The 21,307-nt window shown below is 41.2% G+C and overlaps 1 protein-coding gene across 2 annotated transcripts in view; it reads left to right on the plus strand.

The window, feature by feature from the left end:
- The first annotated feature begins 18,201 nt into the window (after positions 1-18,201).
- Positions 18,202-21,307, plus strand: part of LOC139368699 (zinc finger protein 609a) — a 177,604-nt gene continuing 174,498 nt past the window's right edge. The window contains exon 1 of one of the 2 annotated variants that reach the window (XM_071107960.1): positions 18,202-18,638. The gene's annotated coding sequence lies outside the window, so the exon portion shown is untranslated. The remainder of the gene's footprint in view (positions 18,639-21,307) is intronic. The other variant, XM_071107968.1, reaches the window with a different exon arrangement.

Consider the following 21,307-nt stretch of genomic DNA (forward strand, 5'->3'; position numbering starts at 1 on the left):
TTGAAAATCTGTGGTTTGAATTGAAGATGGCATTCCAAAAGCACACAAGAAGGATTTCAAGGATCTGGAAGGATTCTGTCAATTTTATGTTGTTTTCTCCAACTCATAAAATGTTTTAGAAAAAGCCTCAGTGCCGTTCTCCTCGAAAGGTGAGTTATTGAAAGGTATTGAAAACAGGGGTGTCAATCATTTTGTAAACCTACCTTAACAAATATATATATATTACTTGTTAAACAAAATGTTTATTTGAGCAATTGTATTAATATTAAATAATATAATTTCCCAATTTTTCGGAGCATACAATATAGCTTAGCATTTGAATAATTTATTTTATACAGTCATTTTTGCTAATCTTCATCAAGGGTGCCAATAATATCGGATCCCACTGTACACACATGCATAAACGCACACAGCACGCACACACACACACACACACACACACACACACACACACACACACACACACACACACACACACACGCACACACACACACACACACACACACACACACACACACACACACACACACACACACACACACACACACACACACACATTCTCCCACACAGGTGATCCGAGAGGCTTCTTCTTTAAGCATGTTGATTTATCTGATCCCGTCCTCCCCACTAGGCATAATGTGTCATATTGTCAGGTTGTGCGCCACTGGTGTAGAAGTCAGGTGCAGGAGAGCAGAGAGTTGTGATCAGGCGCACACTTTATTTGGCAGAAGCAAACAACAGACGGACGCAACAGTGTCCAACAAACCTCCAGCCAAAGGCAAAAGTGAAAAGCGCAACAAAGTCACAAAGATGCAAAATGTTTAACAATTAAACATACTACTGGTTGAACATGGTACTCGGAGAAAAAAACAGCCTGGCGCGTCACACAAAATACGTAACACAAACAATTCCACACAAAGACATGGGGGGAACAGAGGGAATATGTATGTAGTGTGATTAGGGAATGTAAACCAGGTGTGCGGGGAAACAAGACAAAACACATGGAACAATGAAAAGTGGACCGTTGTGGTCTTGAATCAAGCTCATAGATTTGTCATCCTAATGACTGATTTACAACTGTAAGCAAGGGAAATGTGTGTTCCTGATACAGCCTGTTAATTTAGGACTGCAGCCATGTTTGCATGACAGACAGCGTGGCTCTGAGAGCAAATCAACAGTGCTCTGTTCCCTCGCTGGGCCGTCTGCTGTTTACCACTCAAACCAGGGAGAGGAGACATGGGGAGAGACCGAGAGAGCTCTCGCTCAAGAGAGCGCGAGAGAGAGCGAGAGAGAGCAAGAGAGAGGAGAGAGAGAGAGCGAGAGAGAGGAGAGAGAGAGGGCGAGAGAGAGAGAGAGCAAACAGATATAGCTTAGCATTTGAAGAGAGCAGACAGAAAGGCAGAACGAGAGAGAAAGAAAAAAAACGAGTCCTGCCTGCTTCAAAATGGAAGCTGTTCCTGTGTGTGGACGAATCGTAACCCAGTGTGAGTGCAGTGTGCACAGAGCGGAAGAGGCCATGAGAAAATGGAGTGTCGACCCTGACTGCAGGCCTCACTATGTGAAAATGATCCCATTAATTCAGTTACCCCTGGCCTCCCTGTGCCCACTGCCTCGCAGAGCCGACAAGATGATTCCCTCTGTCATGTTAAAGGCAACATGATCATATCCTTGTTGCCCGGATAACCAGCTCAGAATGCCTCTGTGGAGTGGGAAGAGCGAGTATCATCCCTCCTCCTTCCTGCTTTTCCTCCCACCTTACAGAAGGAGAGTAAACACGAGAGGTTATCTCTGCGCTGCTGTGTGACAAATAGCATGACACGTTTGCTGTAATATGCACTGGTTCTCCCTTTCCTGCAGCTGTTGGTTGGTGTCTCTCTAATAACAGTGTGCTGCCCCCGCCATTAGCCTCTAACACACACTGAGTGAGCACTAACACTATCGCTGAGGCATGGGTAGACCTTGGACAGCCTGCTCATTAATAAGGCTTTTCTGCTGGCATTAAAACTGGCAAGATCTGCCCTCACTTCAGCGGCTATGTCAACTGTAAAAATGAAGGTTAGAGGATTATTATGTGTGTGTCAATTTCGACCAACCCACCCAACTAAAAAAATGGTCCAGCCCATCTGGCATTTGCCAGAATTGCCAGATAGCCAATCCGTGGCTGCACACACACACACACACACACACACACACACACACACACACACACACACACACACACACACACACACACACACACACACACACACACACACACACAAACACAGACACGTGGAGGCTGGTGACTGGGCGACCCTACGGTATAGGTGCGGACCGCACAGAGATGACAAAGCCTTTCAGAAATCATCAGAGACAAATCATTTTAACCTAAAACATTTAATAAAGACATTTATAGTAAAATGTTATGGGGAAGGCTACCTGCATGGTGTTGAGAAGGGATCACAGCAGCGATTGAATCAGGGTATGAGGCATGAGTTGAGGTGTTCAGAGGCTTGACTTCAGTGCAGGAAAGAGGTTGAGGTGTTCAGAGGCTTCAGTGCAGGACAGAATCATCATGGTGGATGTGTTGGAGAAGAGCTCAACTCTTCCACTGATGGCAGGACAGGATTTGACTGGGAAGACAAAAACAATTACACAGTTACACAAAAGAGCTGAGAATGAGTTAGTCCAAATTGACTCTGCCATAGAGATCCTATTAAATTAGTGCAGATAAATTCTTCAAATTCATTATTTGATTTGATCTTATCACAGCACTTGCAAACCATGGTCGACCAACTCCCTGACCAAAATGGCTGACCTTTATTCCATTATAAAAAGGTTAATGTCCCATCTAGTATTCTAATTCATAATTCTATGGACTCTACATACAGTAATTAGATAAATTTAACAGGCCTACTCACAGTGCTTGAAGAGGAAACATTCAATGTGCCAGGGGATGAGCGGGAACATGAGACATGGGTTAATTTCATATCAGGAGAGATTTCCCAGCTAACTACAAACATTTAGAGAATGTTCCCTTAAAACTTCTTCAGGATTGGTGGGTTCCCTGTGGGACGGTTGAGCTAATGTAGGCTAATGCGATTATTATGAGGTTGTAAGTAACAAGAAAATTTCCCAGGACATAGACATATCTGATATTGTCAGAAAGATTTAATTATTGTTAATCTAACTGCACTGTCCAATTTACAGTAGCTATTACAGTGAAAGAAGGCCATGCTATTGTTTGAGGAGAGTGCACAATTTTGAACATGGAAAGTTATTAATAAACAAATTAGGCACATTTGGGCAGTCTTGACACAACCTTTTGAACAGAAATGCAATGGTTCATTGGAACAGTCAAACACTTTGCACACATACTGCTGCCATCTATTGGCCAGAATCTAAATTGCACCTGGGCTGGCATAATACATTGTGGCCTTTCAAAGATTATGGTACAAAAACAATATAAAAATATATATTTTTTTTTTCTTCGTATTATTTTTCACCATATCTAATGTGTTATATTCTCCTACATTCATTTAACATTTCCAAAAACTTCAAAGTGTTTCCTTTCAAATTGTACCAAGAATATGCATATCCTTGCTTCAGGGCCTGAGCTACAGGAAGTTAGATTTGGGTATGTCATTTTAGGCAAAAATTGAAAGGGGCCAATTCTTAAGAGACTTAAGAGTCTCATTAGGTCATTAACTAGCATTTCCAAAAGAATGTTCCTATGATGTGCAAGGAATGTTTCCAAGAGACCATTCCCTTAATGTCAAATAGTATTTACCCAGAATGGGGTTACCATGTTCTCAGAATATAAGATATTAATGTTCTAGGCACTATAAATAAGAACGTTGCAAGAACATCCATGTGTCCAGTTTTCTGTGGGTTTAGGAGAATATTCCATCAACGTCCCACCAAACATACACAGAACATGGTAGCCATGTTCTCAAAATATAAGGTATACATTTTCTAGACACGTTTTCATGGGAACGCTGCAAGAACATTTGTGTCAAAAGAAAAATTAATTACAACTCTTGCCGACCCAATCAAGGCCCTGATTGGATAACCACTGATCCACTGTGTGAGAGTAGGGTAACTCCCTTAGCCTGTGTTGAACCCAGGCCACCAGCACTAATGACCAACACCGTAACCACTGTGTTTGTTTCAAACTGTGTTTGTCACATGCTTCGTAAACAACAGGTGTGGTCTGCTTTCTTATGGGCCCTTCCCAACAATGCAAAGAGAAAGAAAATAGAGAAATATTAGAAAAGTTAAACACGTAGTAAGTGATAATAGATACACAATTAGTAACAATAAGTTGGCTACATACAAGGGGTACCAGTACCGAGCCAATGTGCAGGGGTACGAGGGAATTTAGGTGTATATATTATATATTATATATATTATATATATATATATTAGGTATATGTACATATATAACAAGGATTAATGTGACAGGTAGTAAACAGTAGCAGCGACGTATGTAATGAGTCAAAAAGGGTCAATGCAGATAGTTCGGGTAGCTATTTGGTGAACTATTTAACTAGCCATTTAGCACTCTAATGGCTTGGGGGTAGAAGCTGTTCAGGGTCCTGTTGGTTCCAGATTTGGTGCATCGGTACCGCTTGCCGTGCAGCAGCAGAAAGAACAGTCTATGACTTGGGTGGCTGGAGTCTTTGACAGTGATGTACTGGGATGTCTGCACTTCCCTCTGTAGTGGCTTGCGGTCGGATGCCAAGCAGTTGCCATATTTGAGCAACTGATTGAGGGCCCATGCCAAATCATTTCAGCCCCCTGAAGGGAAAGAGGCGTTGTCTTGCTCTCTTAACAACTGTGTTGGTATATTTGGACCATGATAGATCCTAACTGATGTGGATACTTCACTACACCGCTGGCTATGTGATTGGGGGTGTGCTCGGCCCTCCATTTCTTGTAGTCCACGATCAGCTCCTTTGTCTTGCTGACATTGAAGGGGAGATTGTTGTCCTGGCACCACACTGCCAGGTAACTGACTTCCTCCCTATAGGCTGTCTAATCGTCGTATAAATCAGGCCTCCCACCATGTCGTCTGCAAACTTAATGATGATGTTGGAGTCATGCACGGCCACGCAGTCGTCGGTGAATAGGGAGTACAGGAGGGGATTAAGCACACACCCTTGATGGGGCCCCATGTTGAGGGTCAGCGTGGTGAATGTGTTGTTGCCTACCCTCACCACCTGGAGGCGTCCCGTCAGGAAGTCCAGGACCCTGTTGCAGACATAGCTGAAGTAGGGATGCTGAGGGTAAAACATAAGAGTTTTCTTCACTAGAGTAATGCAATGGGCCTTTACTAGTCCTGTATTTGTGGACCGATATAGCTATCTGTAGCACGGGTCAAAAATAATAATCTGCACCTGCCCAATTCTCATGATAAGGGCATATTTTGACGGTATAGAGCAAACATACTATGGATAAGGCCACATAAAAAAATAACAGAAAACCAAAACCCAGAAGTTACAGAATAAGACTATAGTATGATATGTCAGGAACTCTGACCAGACATATTCATACCTATGCCGTCTATGTTGCAAGATTGATGTAATTCTCTCCACGTCAACAAACTCCCCGCATAGACCTAACCATATATCTTTTGAGGGTGTATGTTAATTTTTCTGGCATTTTGTTACAGATTTCCTTGCTGCTGCTGAAAGATAACCTATTAATTTCAGTGGAGAGGATTGGAGTGTATCCACAAGAACAATACTTATAAGGAGATGACATGGTTCTGGTTGAATAATAATACCTGTGATGTCATGTATAACATGTAGAATTTCAGACCAAAAAGTGTCACAGCAGTCTAAGGCACTGCATTGCAGTGTTAGAGGCATTACTACAGACCCGGGTTCATTCCCGGGCTGTGCCACAACCAGCCGTGGCTGGGAGTCCCATAGGACGGTGCACAATTGGCCCAGTGTCATCCGGGTTAGGGGAGAGTTTGGCCGGTGGGGCTTTACTTGGCTCATCGTGCTCTAGCCACTCCTTGTGGCGGGCTGGGTGCCTGCGGGCTGACCCCGTTCTCCAGTTGAACGGTGTTTCCTCCGACACATTGGTGAAACTGGCTTCTGGGTTAAGCTAGAGGGCGGTTAGGCGGTCATGTTTCGGAGGATGCATGATTCCACCTTTGCCTCTCATGAGCCCGATGGGGAGTTGCAGTGATGAGACAAGATCGAAAATTGGGGAGAAAAAGGGGGTATACCTATTTGTCCACACTGCCTCCAACACGTAGCAGATATTTCTTTGTTAATTTTATACATTTTATTAGGGCTTATAAAAAAACGATCTGGAACTCCCTTATTCATTTACATGTAGTAGCTTTATATAGTGTTTTCTATACCCTTACAAAAAAAATCCTACAGTAATCCTGCAGGAATTTGACCCTTTGTGAAGGATGTTTTGTCTCTGTTATGGTTAAATGAGATGACATGCTATTTTCAAATTGATTACCTAATGTTTAATTGATTACGTGATTGAATTAAACCATGCAACAATTAAACCATTAATAACCTGGGGCACCACAGAAGCATTAGTTTATATAGAGCGGCTATCTCCCCAATCCACTCTTAAACCTCTCTGGGATACGCACCTGGCCAAAAGCCAGTGAAAATACAGAGCGCCAAATTCAAATAAATTACGAATAAAATCCAACTTTCATGAAATCACACATGTAAGACACCAAATTAAAGCTATTGTTGTGAATCCAGCCAACAGATTTCAAAAAGGATTTTCGGCTAAATCAAACGATGCTATTATCTGAGGGTAGCACCTCCGTAAACAAAGAGAGAAAGCATATTTCAACCTTGCAGGCGCGACACAAAACGCAGAAATAAAAATATAATTCATGCCTTACCTTTGACAAGCTTCTTTTGTTGGCACTCCAATATGTCCCATAAACATTACAAATGGTCCTTTTGTTTGATTAATTCCGTCGCTATATATCCAAAATGCCCATTTATTTGGCGCGTTTGATCCAGAAATAACACCGGTTCCAACTTGCGCAACGTGACTACAAAATATCTCAAAAATTACCTGTAAACTTTGCCAAAACATTTCAAACTACTTTTGTAATACAACTTTAGGTATTTTTTAACGTAAATAATCGATAAAATTGAAGACGGGATGATCTGTGTTCAATTCTGGAGGAAAACAAACTAGCTAGCTTTCTGGTTACGCGCCTCTATCTAACAGTACACTTCAAGTGACCCTCGTTCAAGATGGCCGTACTTCATCACACAAAGGAAAAACCTCAACCAATTTCTAAAGACTGGTGACATCCAGTGGAAGCGGTAGGAACTGCAAGAAGGTCCCTTAGAAATCTGGATTCTCAATGAAATCCCATTGAAAAGAGAGTGACCTCAAAAAAAAAATCTGAATGGTTTGTCCTCTGGGTTTCGCCTGCTAAATAAGTTATGTTATACTCACAGATATGATTCAAACAGTTTTAGAAACTTCAGAGTGTTTTCTATCCAAATATACAAATAATATGCTAATATTATTTTCTGGGGATGAGTAGCAGGCAGTTGAATTTTGCAGTGTGTTGCTTCGGGCACTATCCTAAGTTGATAACTACATGATAAGTCTACAGCTGCAAGGCACCAGCTTCGGGAAGTCTACAGGGATGACCTATGGACCTCTGTGTAAGAAACTGGTGAGTACTGTACCTGTAGAGTCAAAAAGGCCTAAGAGTAAATGTTCCACTTTACTAAGGCTGGTATTTTGTTCGGACCCCTAAGTGATCCCAGCATAAATCCTCATAAATGTTCCATTGTACGTGTGTGCTTATGCTTACATAAGCGCACATGCCAAGGGAAAGAACCAAGTAACCTGGTAGGTTACAACTTGTTTAGAATGAGTCTGACGTCATCAGATAATTTCCAGGTCGATGACTGGAGGTCAGTAAGACTTGATGTCGACCTCAAGACGTATTAAGGGGACCTGCAGTAGTTTGACTACACGTCACTGTGTCTTACACCATTGTAGCGTTTATAGGTATGAAGGAGTATATTTCATAGCTATGTTATCCACAGAGGAGCTAACCTCACGACGGAAGTACTCTCTAAGCACTGAACCAGTCGTATGCGGGGGATTATGGTTCATGACTTCTAATAACTTTCCCCCTGAATGGAGGGTTCTATTTATTAGTGGCATGTGTGTTGACCATCAGAAGAGTGTTCTGGAGATTCCCCTACACGTGTTGAAATCTGAGTGACTACTAACTCCTCTGTCTCTATTATCAATAGCGATTTGACTTGTGAGGTCTCGAATCCGCTTACTGACTGTTGCTGGACTGACTGTGCTGGCATTGGTACTGGTACTCAAGGGGACCAGTTGTCCTACCTATTTATTCTGAAATATTATATATATATATATATATACAGTGCCTTGCGAAAGTATTCGGCCTCCTTGAACTTTGCAACCTTTTGCCACATTTCAGGCTTCAAACATAAAGATATAAAACTGTATTTTTTTGTGAAGAATCAACAACAAGTGGGACACAATCATGAAGTGGAACGACATTTATTGGATATTTCAAACTTTTTTAACAAATCAAAAACTGAAAAATTGGGCGTGCAAAATTATTCAGCCCCCTTAAGTTAATACTTTGTAGCGCCACCTTTTACTGTGATTACAGCTGTAAGTCGCTTGGGGTATGTCTCTATCAGTTTTGCACATCGAGAGACTGACATTTTTTCCCATTCCTCCTTGCAAAACAACTCGAGCTCAGTGAGGTTGGATGGAGAGCATTTGTGAACAGCAGTTTTCAGTTCTTTCCACAGATTCTCGATTGGATTCAGGTCTGGACTTTGACTTGGCCATTCTAACACCTGGATATGTTTATTTTTGAACCATTCCATTGTAGATTTTGCTTTATGTTTTGGATCATTGTCTTGTTGGAAGACAAATCTCCGTCCCAGTCTCAGGTCTTTTGCAGACTCCATCAGGTTTTCTTCCAGAATGGTCCTGTATTTGGCTCCATCCATCTTCCCATCAATTTTAACCATCTTCCCTGTCCGTGCTGAAGAAAAGCAGGCCCAAACCATGATGCTGCCACCACCATGTTTGACAGTGGGCATGGTGTGTTCAGGGTGATGAGCTGTGTTGCTTTTACGGCAAACATAACGTTTTGCATTGTTGCCAAAAAGTTCAATTTTGGTTTCATCTGACCAGAGCACCTTCTTCCACATGTTTGGTGTGTCTCCCAGGTGGCTTGTGGCAAACTTAAAACAACACTTTTTATGGATATCTTTAAGAAATGGCTTTCTTCTTGCCACTCTTCCATAAAGGCCAGATTTGTGCAATATACGACTGATTGTTGCCCTATGGACAGAGTCTCCCACCTCAGCTGTAGATCTCTGCAGTTCATCCAGAGTGATCATGGGCCTCTTGGCTGCATCTCTGATCAGTCTTCTCCTTGTATGAGCTGAAAGTTTAGAGGGACGGCCAGGTCTTGGTAGATTTGCAGTGGTCTGATACTCCTTCCATTTCAATATTATCGCTTGCACAGTGCTCCTTGGGATGTTTAAAGCTTGGGAAATATTTTTGTATCCAAATCCGGCTTTAAACTTCTTCACAACAGTATCTCGGACCTGCCTGGTGTGTTCCTTGTTCTTCATGATGCTCTCTGCGCTTTTAACAGACCTCTGAGACTATCACAGTGCAGGTGCATTTATACGGAGACTTGATTACACACAGATGGATTGTATTTATCATCATTAGTCATTTAGGTCAACATTGGATCATTCAGAGATCCTCACTGAACTTCTGGAGAGAGTTTGCTGCACTGAAAGTAAAGGGGCTGAATAATTTTGCACGCCCAATTTTTCAGTTTTTGATTTGTTAAAAAAGTTTGAAATATCCAATAAATGTCGTTCCACTTCATGATTGTGTCCCACTTGTTGTTGATTCTTCACAAAAAAAATACAGTTTTATATCTTTATGTATGAAGCCTGAAATGTGGCAGAAGGTCGCAAAGTTCAAGGGGGCCAAATACTTTCGCATGACACTGTAGTATGTTGTGACAACAGAGAAAATAGACTTTTTAAATATAGTTCATTATCAGACAGTTAAACTCAGCAGATGTGAGAAATGCAAAAAATGACTAAGTAAACTGTTCAACCTTTTCTCAGTCTACCTCCCACTTGTTGGGCTGTAAACATATGTAGTTCCCTTGTACACCTGGGATGTCTTTCAGGTAATCACAGGTGGTACGGATGTCTGTGCGTTTGATTAGCTGAACCCCATTTGAAATGCCAATCTCATTAAGAATCCCAGAGGCAGTGCCTCCTGTCTCTAGGTCTCTTATTGTGCATCTTGTTGTCATCACTGGGTCTATAGCAGACTTCACTGCCAACGTCAACAAAAGACCTGACCATCCTCACTGACTCATGTTGTGTGATCACTACATGGTTTACTCGTTTTGATAAGGTACTTCCTGTTTTGGGATGAATGCGATTCCCATTAACGATCACTCTATGGTGAAATTGACATGGTTCTTTGTAAGTAACGTCTGACTTTCCAAGGAGAAAAGCCTCCCTTGATGTAGGGTTCCATGTAACAGGATACCCTATTAAAAATACACTCTTTTTTTTCACATTCGTTCGCTAGTTTGTAGCCCCTTAACATTTCTTCAACAAACCTTTTGCTATAGCTTGGTTTCATTCTGTGCTGAATGTAATAGTGAGTTGTCTCGGGATGTGTTGGTAGATGGTGAACATTTCCACTATTTGTCCTGGTAAACCTTGAGTGCCATGGAAGAGTTTACCGAGTCTCCAATAACTACTTTCAAAGATGAATGCACTTTGAGCTCACAGATCCCCAGTTTCGGACAAATGTAGGTACATGCAAAAGTATGTGGACGTTGTAGCTGACATGACATTTCGCATACAATTGTTCAAACCTAATAACACATTCTTGAAAGAACATATAAGCCATATCAATGTCATGAGAGCTAACCGTGTCATTCAGTAGACAATAGGTACCCTGCACCAGTAGCAGTAAATGGTGTAAGTACTGCCTGGGTAAAATCCCATTTAAACAGAGAGGCTATAGAACAGCAGGAAGTGTCGGGAACTCTGTGGCTTTCCAATATTTGAGTAAATTAATTGGTCTTGTCATATTTACAGGTGGTTTTGTGGCAAGCAATCTTTTTTTTGTGCGCTCTATTTCTCTTCCAATGTACCAGGACTCAAAGGGTGATATTTGGACCGAGTAAGATGCTGTGCATGTCATCAAAAGCAAACCTTGCAACATTAAAGAAGATGCATCCTTAACACCATGTATGATATTCCCTGACTCCACCACCAAGGCAACAGACCGTCTGTGCGTGGCTCTGGCTCGCTCTCAAGCGGATACACTCTACTGAATCCATTACCCTTTTCTACCACTTCTCCTTTGTGAATGCACCAGTTGCACCCATGGTCACCATTGAATTGTTTGATATTCTGTACTTGGCAGCGAGCAGGGCAATTCCAAATACATAGTAAACTGTACAGATGTACATTTGTGGGTGTCCCTCTCAACTGGCATGTCAAGCCCTCCCCCTCAAGTGAAACACACCAATCCACAAAGGGCTGAAGGAAATAATTCATTTCGGGGCTTTTTGGCCCAAACCACAGCCCCACAAGTTGGATGTGCTTCGTTCTTAAGTTCGGGGGCAGTTCATTAACTGTGACTTGTAGGGGCAATATGTGAAAGGGAGAGGACTTGAATATTGGAACGCCTTCCAAATTCCATGAGAGTGAAAGGTTAATCTATCAACTTGTATAGTGCACCATTATACAGTAAATGTCATCTATACTATCTGGGCTGCTCTTGGACCTAGAATACTGATATTCGAATGCTTTGCAGAATTTGGGGTCTGATATCTATTTCCTCTAGTTGTTTTTTGACTGACAATTTCATGAACACTGATCAACTCTTGACAAGAGATGGCATATCCCCAGGGAGGCAAGCACATGATATGCAATGATCTGGCACTTCCCTCCCTTCCAAAGAAATACTGGCACGTTGGACAAATATACTGCGTTTCAAAAGTGTCATTACAGTCAAAAGACTTCATACACCTGTAGAGACCATTGGGATTTATAATGTCTAAGAAATCACTGAGAGCTATATTGGGTGGTTGTGTCTTAGAGCATAGCAGAGTATTGAGAACAGAGGCTCATCTTCAGTCATATTTACATTTGGATAGATTTAGACTTTTCTCACCCCACCCTGTCCTCCAACTTGATTTATGATGTCCCTGCCTTGTCCATCTCCTTTTAGTCCGTCTTGGAAATGGTGAACGTTCTTGGAGGTAGGCCTACAATTCCAAGACTACGCCTCTATAGGCTAGATTAAATTAATGGGGTAGAATAGGTAAGAGGGAATTGAAAAGGAGATGAAAAGAGCTAACCAAGATACTCAGAACAGTGTTTCCCCTAGGATGGTAGTAGGCGTGGCCTGCAATTTTACACATTTTGTCATGGGACTGAGAGAAAAACTAAAGTTTCAAAGCAAATTTCCTGCAATTCTACCACTTTTCCCATGGGGCAGAGAGAACATTTTTACAGTTTTTAAGGTTGATAAAGTTTTTAAGTTGATCAGGCTGTTGATTGTGGCCTGTGGAATGTTGTCCTATTCCTCTTCCATGGCTGTATGAAGTGGCTGGATATTGGCGTGAACTGGAACACACTGTCGTACACGTCAGTCCAGAGCATCCCAAACATGCTCAATGGGTGACATGTCTGGTGAGTATGCAGCCTATGGAAGACCTGGGACATTTTCAGCATCCAGGAATTGTGTACAGGTCCTTGCGACATGGGGCCATGTATTATCATGCTGAAGCAGAGGTAATTGCACGTTACGATGCTTTACTTATGGATGTTTCTACTGTCTTCTCTGGGGTGCCGAAATCAATTCAGAATGATTTGATAGCGTCCATTCCATCATCCATTAAAAATTTGATTAAAAGAGAGGTTGACGCAGCAAATGTTTCTGCATGGCAAATGGATGAAACCACAGACATCATGTATGTGGATGATCAGGGCTTTATTCAGGAACATTCCTTGGGCTACTTTGAAGTGTCAAGTGGGCGAGATGCGCCGTCTGTATTTGACTTTGTGAATTCTGAGACGTCTGAGTTTAACTTCATGGAGAAAACTGTTACCGAAACCTTCAGTGGTGTGTACTCATATTGTCACACCATACCTGTGTTCTTTGTTTGTCTGTTGCCAGTACGTTTTTATCATAAAACCTACCGACGTTTGTTTCCCTGCTCCTGCCTGTTTTCCTGGTCCTGTTTTCCAGTCCTTCCCGGCTTTGACTGTTCAGCCTGCACTGACCCTGAGACTGCCTGCCGTTTTGTACCTTACCCCGCCATTCTGGATTGTGGATCCTTCTCTGCCCTGAGACTGCCTGCCGTTCAGGACCCTTTACACCCTTCGGGATTACTGACTCCTGCCTGCCTTGACCTGTCATTTGCCTGCCCAGGTGGTTGTTACTTCGACACAGTCTGCATCTGCGTTTTACATAAACGTGATACATATATGCCAAGGGAAGCTAATCTTCACAAAACAAAATGTACTAAGAAAAAAAGGAAAAACATATAACAATATATATTCTGTCTCTTTATGTTTCATAATTTTCCTTCAATTCGCACGAATGGAAGCCAGTTTGGATTTGGCTTCACACCAATCACATAAATATCATAATTTACAGAAAAAATATATATTTTTATCTTTGTCCTCCGGTGGATGGCTAGCTAGCTAAAATTGGCCCTTTCCTAAATTAACCAATGATGGAGATAGAGATTCGGACTTGTGGTTTTACTTAATTCTCCATACTGGCCAATGATTATAACAGCGATTCTGATCCAACCATAAATTCATACATTGTGTCCCTGGCCTGAGAGGATGGAAGTTAAATATGTAACTAGATGTACTAGGTTAATGTTAAGTAGTTGGTCCGGCACATCGTTGCCCATGAAAGGAAGTTAGGCTTGCGAGCAAGCATTTTAGCCAGGTAGCCTAGGACAACAAAAAGTAAACGCGTGTACTATATGACAGAGTCACAGACCGTTTCGGCAACATGAAAGAGAGGGGCATGTCATTGACGTTTCTCTACAAGTAGGGTGAGTCAACATGTTTGTTCTACTTGCACATGCACACACACACACACACATACTCCTACACAGGTGATCCGAGTGGCTGCTTTTCTTTAATAAGCTTGTTGATTTATCTGATCCCGTTCTCCCCACCAGGTACAATGTGTCACATTCAAGCATCTGAGCCGTTGTGGTCTTGAATCAAGCTCATAGATCTGTCATCCTAATGACTGATTTACAACTGTAAGCAAGGGAAATGTGTGTTCCTGATACAGCCAGTTAATTTAGTGCTGCAGCCCTGTGTGCCTGACAGACAGCGCGGCTTGAAGCCTCCGATCTCTGTTCCCTTACTGTGTAGTCTGCTGTTCAGCACTCAAACCAAGGTAAGAGGAGAGATGGGGGGAGCGAGAGAGAGAGAGAGAGAGGAGGGGGAGAGAGAGAGATGGAGAGAGAAAGGCGAGAGAGAAAGGTGTGATGAGAGAGAGGAGAAAAAAAGGCAGAATGCGAGAGAAAGAAAAAAACTAGCCCTGCCTTCTTCAAAATGGAAGCTGTTCCTGTGTGTGTGGATGAATCGTAAGCCAGCATGAGTGCAGTGTGCACAGAGCGGAGGAGACGATGAGAAGATGGAGTGCCGGCCCTGACTGCCGCCCTCACTGTGTGAAAATTATCCCATTAATTCAGTTTCGCCTGGCCTCCCTGTGCCCTCTGCCTTGGAGAGCTGCAGAGATGATTCCCCATAGAATTAGGAATTTGAATACTAGAATACACATGAACCTTCTTATAATGGGATAAAGGTCAGCCATTTTGGATAGGGAGTTGGTCAACTATGGTTTGCCAGTGCTGTGAAAAGATATTATGTAATAATAATAATTTATTTTAAGAAAATATCTGCACTGTATGTTTGTTAAACAGTCAGACAGTTTAAGAGGAATGCATCCATTGTCATTCATAAAAAAAGGGAAAGTGGTTGAAAACCAGCTTCAATCGCATCTGTCATCTAATAAGTTGTACGAGGTTTTCCAGTCTGGCTTCCGGCCCTTGCACATCACCAAAACAGCTCTGGTTAAAGTTACCAACAACCTACAAATAGCTGCTTTGTCAGGATCTTCTAGCATTCACCTCCTCTTAGATCTCAGTGCTGCTTTTGACACCGTAAACCACATCATCCTCCTGCTGCGTCTCAGAGAGCACACTGCTGTCTCTGGAACAGCTCTAAACTGGTTATCCTCCTACCTCTCCAACAGGAAGCAATACATCACTATTGTAGAGTCCAGATCGGAGGAGTCTGCAGTCACATGCGGTGTCCCACAGGGGTCAGTGCTGGGGCCTAAACTGTTTTAAACTTGCATGCTTCCTTCTCGGCCAAATCCTCAGAGATTATAACATACATTTCCACTGCTATGCTGACGATACCCATGTCTACATTAACATCAAACCGGACATTATCTCTGCCCTAGCAAAACTCGGTAGCTGTCTGCAGGGCATCGGGGCATGGCTGAATGATAATTCCTCTAGTTGAACAGCAGCCAGACTAATGCTATGTTTCTTGTGACACCCAAGCAGGTAATCAGTGCTGGAAACATCTTCCCTACAATCAACAGCCAGGCCATCCACCTGTCCTGTTTAATCTCCAACCTAGGAGTCAAGTTGGATCCTTCTTTGTCCGATGCCCAAATAAAACAAATATTTAAAACAGAATTTTTCCATCTTAAAAACATTGCCTCATTACCATCACTCTCCCAGCCATATGCAGAGAAACTCATCCACACCCTCATCTTCTCTGGGATTGACTACGGCAATGCCCTGTTTGGGGGCCTCCCAGCCAAATCACTACAGAGGCTCCAACTAATCCAGAGCAGTGCTGCTAGGGTCCTGGCCAGACCACATCACCCTGATCCTGGCCCAGCTCCACTGGCTACTGGTCAACTACAGGATCAACTTCAAAATTCTCATGCTTGTATTTAAAGCCTTGAATGGATTGAGCCCCATCTACATCAGCGACTTAATCTCAATCAGCAAACCACACAAGACACAAGACACATCTCCAAACTATGGGGGACTGAGCCTTCTACCACTCGCCTATAGAATGCTCTTCCTGACCATCTGAGAGCCGCTCCACCACATTGAACTTTTAAAACCGGCCTTAAAATCCACTTCTACAGACTGTAATTTTCATAGTCCTAGCCCCAATCTAAAATGGATTTAGCACCTAGCCCACTATTGCTATTTTGGTAACCCTTTACTTGACACCCAGTGCCATAACCATGTCATAATATGTCATAACAGCTGACATAACTTTTCATAACGGTCATAATATGGTTATAACACTGTCATGATACATATATTTAGACCTGTTGTGACATATATTGCGTTATTTTACGGCTGGTTATGACACCTACATAAGAGTGTCAAAACCCCAAAAACCTACCACACAAAGCAAAACATTCCATTACACCATAGCCTATTTGTCAACAGTATGTTAATGTTATATAACATTTTCTGATATTGACCATATTAAATTATCATTGTAATTGTGCACACATTTATGTCAGACATGCACCTACCTCAAATGCTTTGTTTCTTATAACTGGGTGAATGTAGGAGCAGATTTCAGGTGCAGGACAAGACACCCTCTATTTGACTGATGACTGACATAAGGGTAAGTACGTGATAATGACATGGGACGGTCATAATGCTTCTTGAAAGTGTCATAAAGTTATTTATGATGAAAACAAACATGACTGTAAAGAATTAATTTCAACAACAACATAGGACTTAAGAAACTTCTAGGCAGGGAAAAAATACATTTGAATAAATTATGGTTTTGACACTCTTATATAGGTGTCATAACCAGCCATAAAAAAACAATATATGTCACAACAGGTGTAAATATATGTGTCATGACAGTGTTATGAGCATATTATGACAGGCTCTGACAAGTTATGTCAGATGTTATGACATGGTTATGACCGTGTCATAACGTGTTATGAAGCTGGGTGTCAAGTCGAGTGTTATCGCTATTTTACATGCCTTGATTCTAAATGTATGTTGTTTTTATTGAATATTTATTTTTTATCAGTAGAGCTTTGTAATGAAACTGTAAAGAAAAGTGCTATACAAATTAAATATATTATTATATTATTACATTTTTCAAATTAACTGCCAACATGCCAACATTCCATTCAAACAATGCAGTAAATCCACAGCCATACACTGGCTGAAATCAGTTGATGATATGACTTAGACAAGATCTAAATGCAACAAGTACTGATATTGTATCATATAATAAAACTCACAGCTTTTCTAGAAAACCAAAATTGAGACATTTATGGTCTGTTTACATATACGCAACCCTGAACTTTGGCTCAGAACTGGTACCCCTTGAATATAGCCAAGTTGTTGTTACTCATTGTGTATTTATTCCTTGTGTTATTATTTTTCTATTATTTCTCTTTTTTTTCTGTCTCTGCATTGTTGGGAAGGGTCCCTTAATTAAGTAAGCATTTCACTGTTAGTCTACACCTGTTGTTATAACGCATGTGACAAATAAAATGTGATTTGATTTGTACTGTTTTTGGTATTTTACACAATCCTTGGTATCCATAGGTGGTATCCACAACCCGAGGAAATAAACATAAAGACACAATTGCACTCTGAGTAAAATCTATAAAGTTGAAACAGAATTCTGAAATTCTTTTTTTTTTTTTTGTGAATTTTTTGAAACAAACTCTATGTGGATAATATTGTATAAAGTTATATAAAATCAAACATCAATATTTTTTATTTTATTTCTTGTTATTTGTATTTCAACTAAATATTTAGTAGAGTTGCCTTGTTATCTCATATCAAGCACAACATACACGTGTGCATTTTGATAGCCAAATATCATTAATGTAGCTGTGTCTCTTTTTGCTGCTACTTATTTACCATATATATAACCATATTGTGTCTGTCATGCCAATAATCAAATTATCCTAGGCATCGAGAGTCATTCACCAACATCCCCAATCCCCTTTAAAATCCAGTTCCGGTTCTTCTCAGCTAGTAGTGTACCTCCCCTAGCGGTTCAGTCCACAAAGGCTTTTATTCCTGAATTTGCAAATTACTCGTTCTGCTTGTTGGTTACATTGTATTCGCTCCCCTCAGCATTGAAAGATAAACAGCCATTAAGATATTAGAGATTCAGCAAAATCAAGTCCAGTAATAAAACTGGTGGAAACCACCGGAATATCGGAATTTACAATTCGGACTACAGAAAGGATGTGCTATATTTCCAACCAGGCTTGAAACTTAATTTGAAATGCCCATCGTAACCGGTATATTTCAATTTTTTAACAGGATCTCAACGTGTGTGATGGCTGCAGTCCAGTGAATTGGCATTTCCTTTTCTCTGCTGTTGGGATTTCTTGGGAGCGCGTTGATTGATTTGTCTGTGAATTTCAGCACGTTGGGGGTCATCAAAGTGCTTTTACCTTTACTATCAGGATCTATGGAGTGTACATAAACATTCGTTGGATTGGTGTTGGCAAGTGGGGTAAGTTAACAACATTAAGTTTATACGAGTGTAGGAATGTTTTCGATAACGTTACTTTAGAAACGCGGGACGTATCTAGCGCGCGAGCTAGCGTCCTTAGCTAATGCTAACCTGGAAAGGGCGCTATAGCTAGCTAACACTTAGCTTATCTGGCTAACAACTGCTTTCGCGAACCCCTCTTTGTCTGAAGACCCAGGAGGAGCAGCTATTTCAACACAAGCACCCATGAGTTATTCGGCTCTTGTCCTAAAATGGTATTAGCTAACGTTAGCCATAGCTAGCAAATTATCCTAAGAAGTTGACATTTAGGAAATGCCCTAATGTGTGCATTTTAGGGAATAACGTTTAACCGCCTTCTATTTTCATTTTAGCCATTTAACAAGCCGTTTTAAAGAGTAACGTTAATTGTTAACTTTAGCACCATATATAGCTGATCCTTTCAATTTGCTAGTATGGCTGTTCTATGCCAATGCTTGTACACTTGTCTTCTGTTTCCCTAGGAAGTGACTTGATGATATTGCTATCCAACATTAGTTGGCTAACAGGGTGTCTGTCATAAACCAAGCTAGTGTGTGTTTATAGTAGGTTGGCTCAGCCTTTTGCAAAGAACTTAATGATATGCAGTGTGCGAGAGCATATGTCACAGTATTTGCCTGGACAGCCATGCCACCTGACGCTAGAAGGGCCAGGGTAAGTGGGTTCCTAGACTACTTAACATGTTCCTTTTAGTCGCCTTCAGACTTCTCTATATTTGATTGGATGACTCAAGTCAAGAGGCGTAGTGAAATCGCAATCAACCATCACATTTTATTCAATGCTATATTTTTTTGTGATAACAATGCAAGGCAATCTGGTTATTGTTACAGTCCTGGCTCTCCCAAGGGAACTAGCTTCCTTGTAGCAGTGTTTATGGTTGCAGATTTGCTGTCCTGAGTTTGAGCCACACTCATAGGCGTATTTTGGTGGGGTTAGTGTAAGGAAGCTGACATCGGTAAGAGTGACCAATGACTGTTCCCCCAATAATATGACTTTTTTTTTTACCATTGGCCATGGCTGCTCGGGTTCCTGGCACTACACCGTCTCCCCTGGATTGTTACAGTATAGCGGTGCGTGGGTAGAATCACTGGGGAAGCCAAGCCAGGGGGAAAAATGCCATATTACAACCTATGTGTTGTGGTAATTGTGTTGTTTGCTCTAGAACCTGTTAGTTCATATGCCTTGCCACTATGATATATAGGCCTAAGGCTGATACAATAAGAAGACAGTGGCAGAAAAAATTAAACCACACCTTTATTCCATCAAAAAAACAGAGCAACATTTGTCTGGTTATAAGTCCACAAAATGTTTATATATCTCAGTTATATGACCTCCACAGCATGGTCAAGCAAGTTAACGTTTCAGACATTTTCAGACTCCTAAACAGCTTTTGATTTAGAACCACAGTTATAGCAACAACAAAAAACAGGAGCTGCCTCCACTATTTCAGCACCATTTCAACTTCAACACCATAAAATCACCTATGCCTTGTCTAATACAGTGACAACTAAAAGCTACCAAAAATGATTTAGTCCAATCAACATAAGCGAAATATGATGTGGCTGTCCATGGTTCTGATTTCTATGTGTGCGTGTTCTCGTTCAAGTAGAAAAAAACATCTAGACTACTTGTAGAGAAACGTCAATGCCATCCTCCTCTCTTTCATGTTGACGAAACGGTCTGTGACTCTCATACTTGTAGTTTTTGTTGTCCTAGTTAAAATGGTTGCTCGCTAGCCTAACTTCCTGTCATGGTCAATGATGAGCCGGCTAGTCAACATTAGCATTCTACATGTTGGAGGGGCACAATGTATGAATTTATGGTTGGATCAGAATCACTGTTATAATCTTTGACCAACACAGAGAATTAAGTAAAACCACAAGTCCAAATCCCCATATCCATCTATGGCTAATTTAGGAAAGGGAACCATTTAACTAGCTAGCTATCCACCGGACACACACACCCAATTACACTCACTTACAGTCACGCATACAGAATAGATCTCTCTACTGTCGAGAACCTCTTATAATTCAATATGTTTTTGTGTATCTTGGTCTACATGTTTATCTATGTTTCCAACAAGCAATAGGAAGATGGCAGAACAGGGATGTTGGGGAATAATAACATCTTGTACGGGATCTCGGTTTCATAATCATGTGAAACCTCAATTACGATGGAAATACTGGGTTGTGTTTTTCTATGATAATGATGTTTAATGCAACTATGATGTTGATACAATATGGATTACAATTATCATCCTGAATATTAAGACTACACCTCCTTCATGTTACACACGGACACTCAACCATGCAAATTGGCTGGGTTCTTATTTATTTGCACATTATAGTCTTGCTCTTATCCAGACACTAAACTTTAACTAAATCACATCCAATATCACACACATCAACCTACTCTGATCTACTACACACATAATATCCTGACTCAATTTTCTAACATCTGTGGCATTGGCTCAACAATGTAATATATAATAAAAAAATGAAGCAAACTGGATGGAATATGGAGAAAAATACACAATTCTTCCTAAATCTTCAAAACAGGAAAGCTATCTAAGATAATTTGCAGGAACTCTTTTTATTATTATTTCATAATAATAAAAATGGTAAAGTTAACAA

This window comes from Oncorhynchus clarkii, chromosome 2 (genome assembly GCF_045791955.1).
Source record: "Oncorhynchus clarkii lewisi isolate Uvic-CL-2024 chromosome 2, UVic_Ocla_1.0, whole genome shotgun sequence".
Taxonomy (NCBI): Eukaryota; Metazoa; Chordata; class Actinopteri; order Salmoniformes; family Salmonidae; genus Oncorhynchus; species Oncorhynchus clarkii.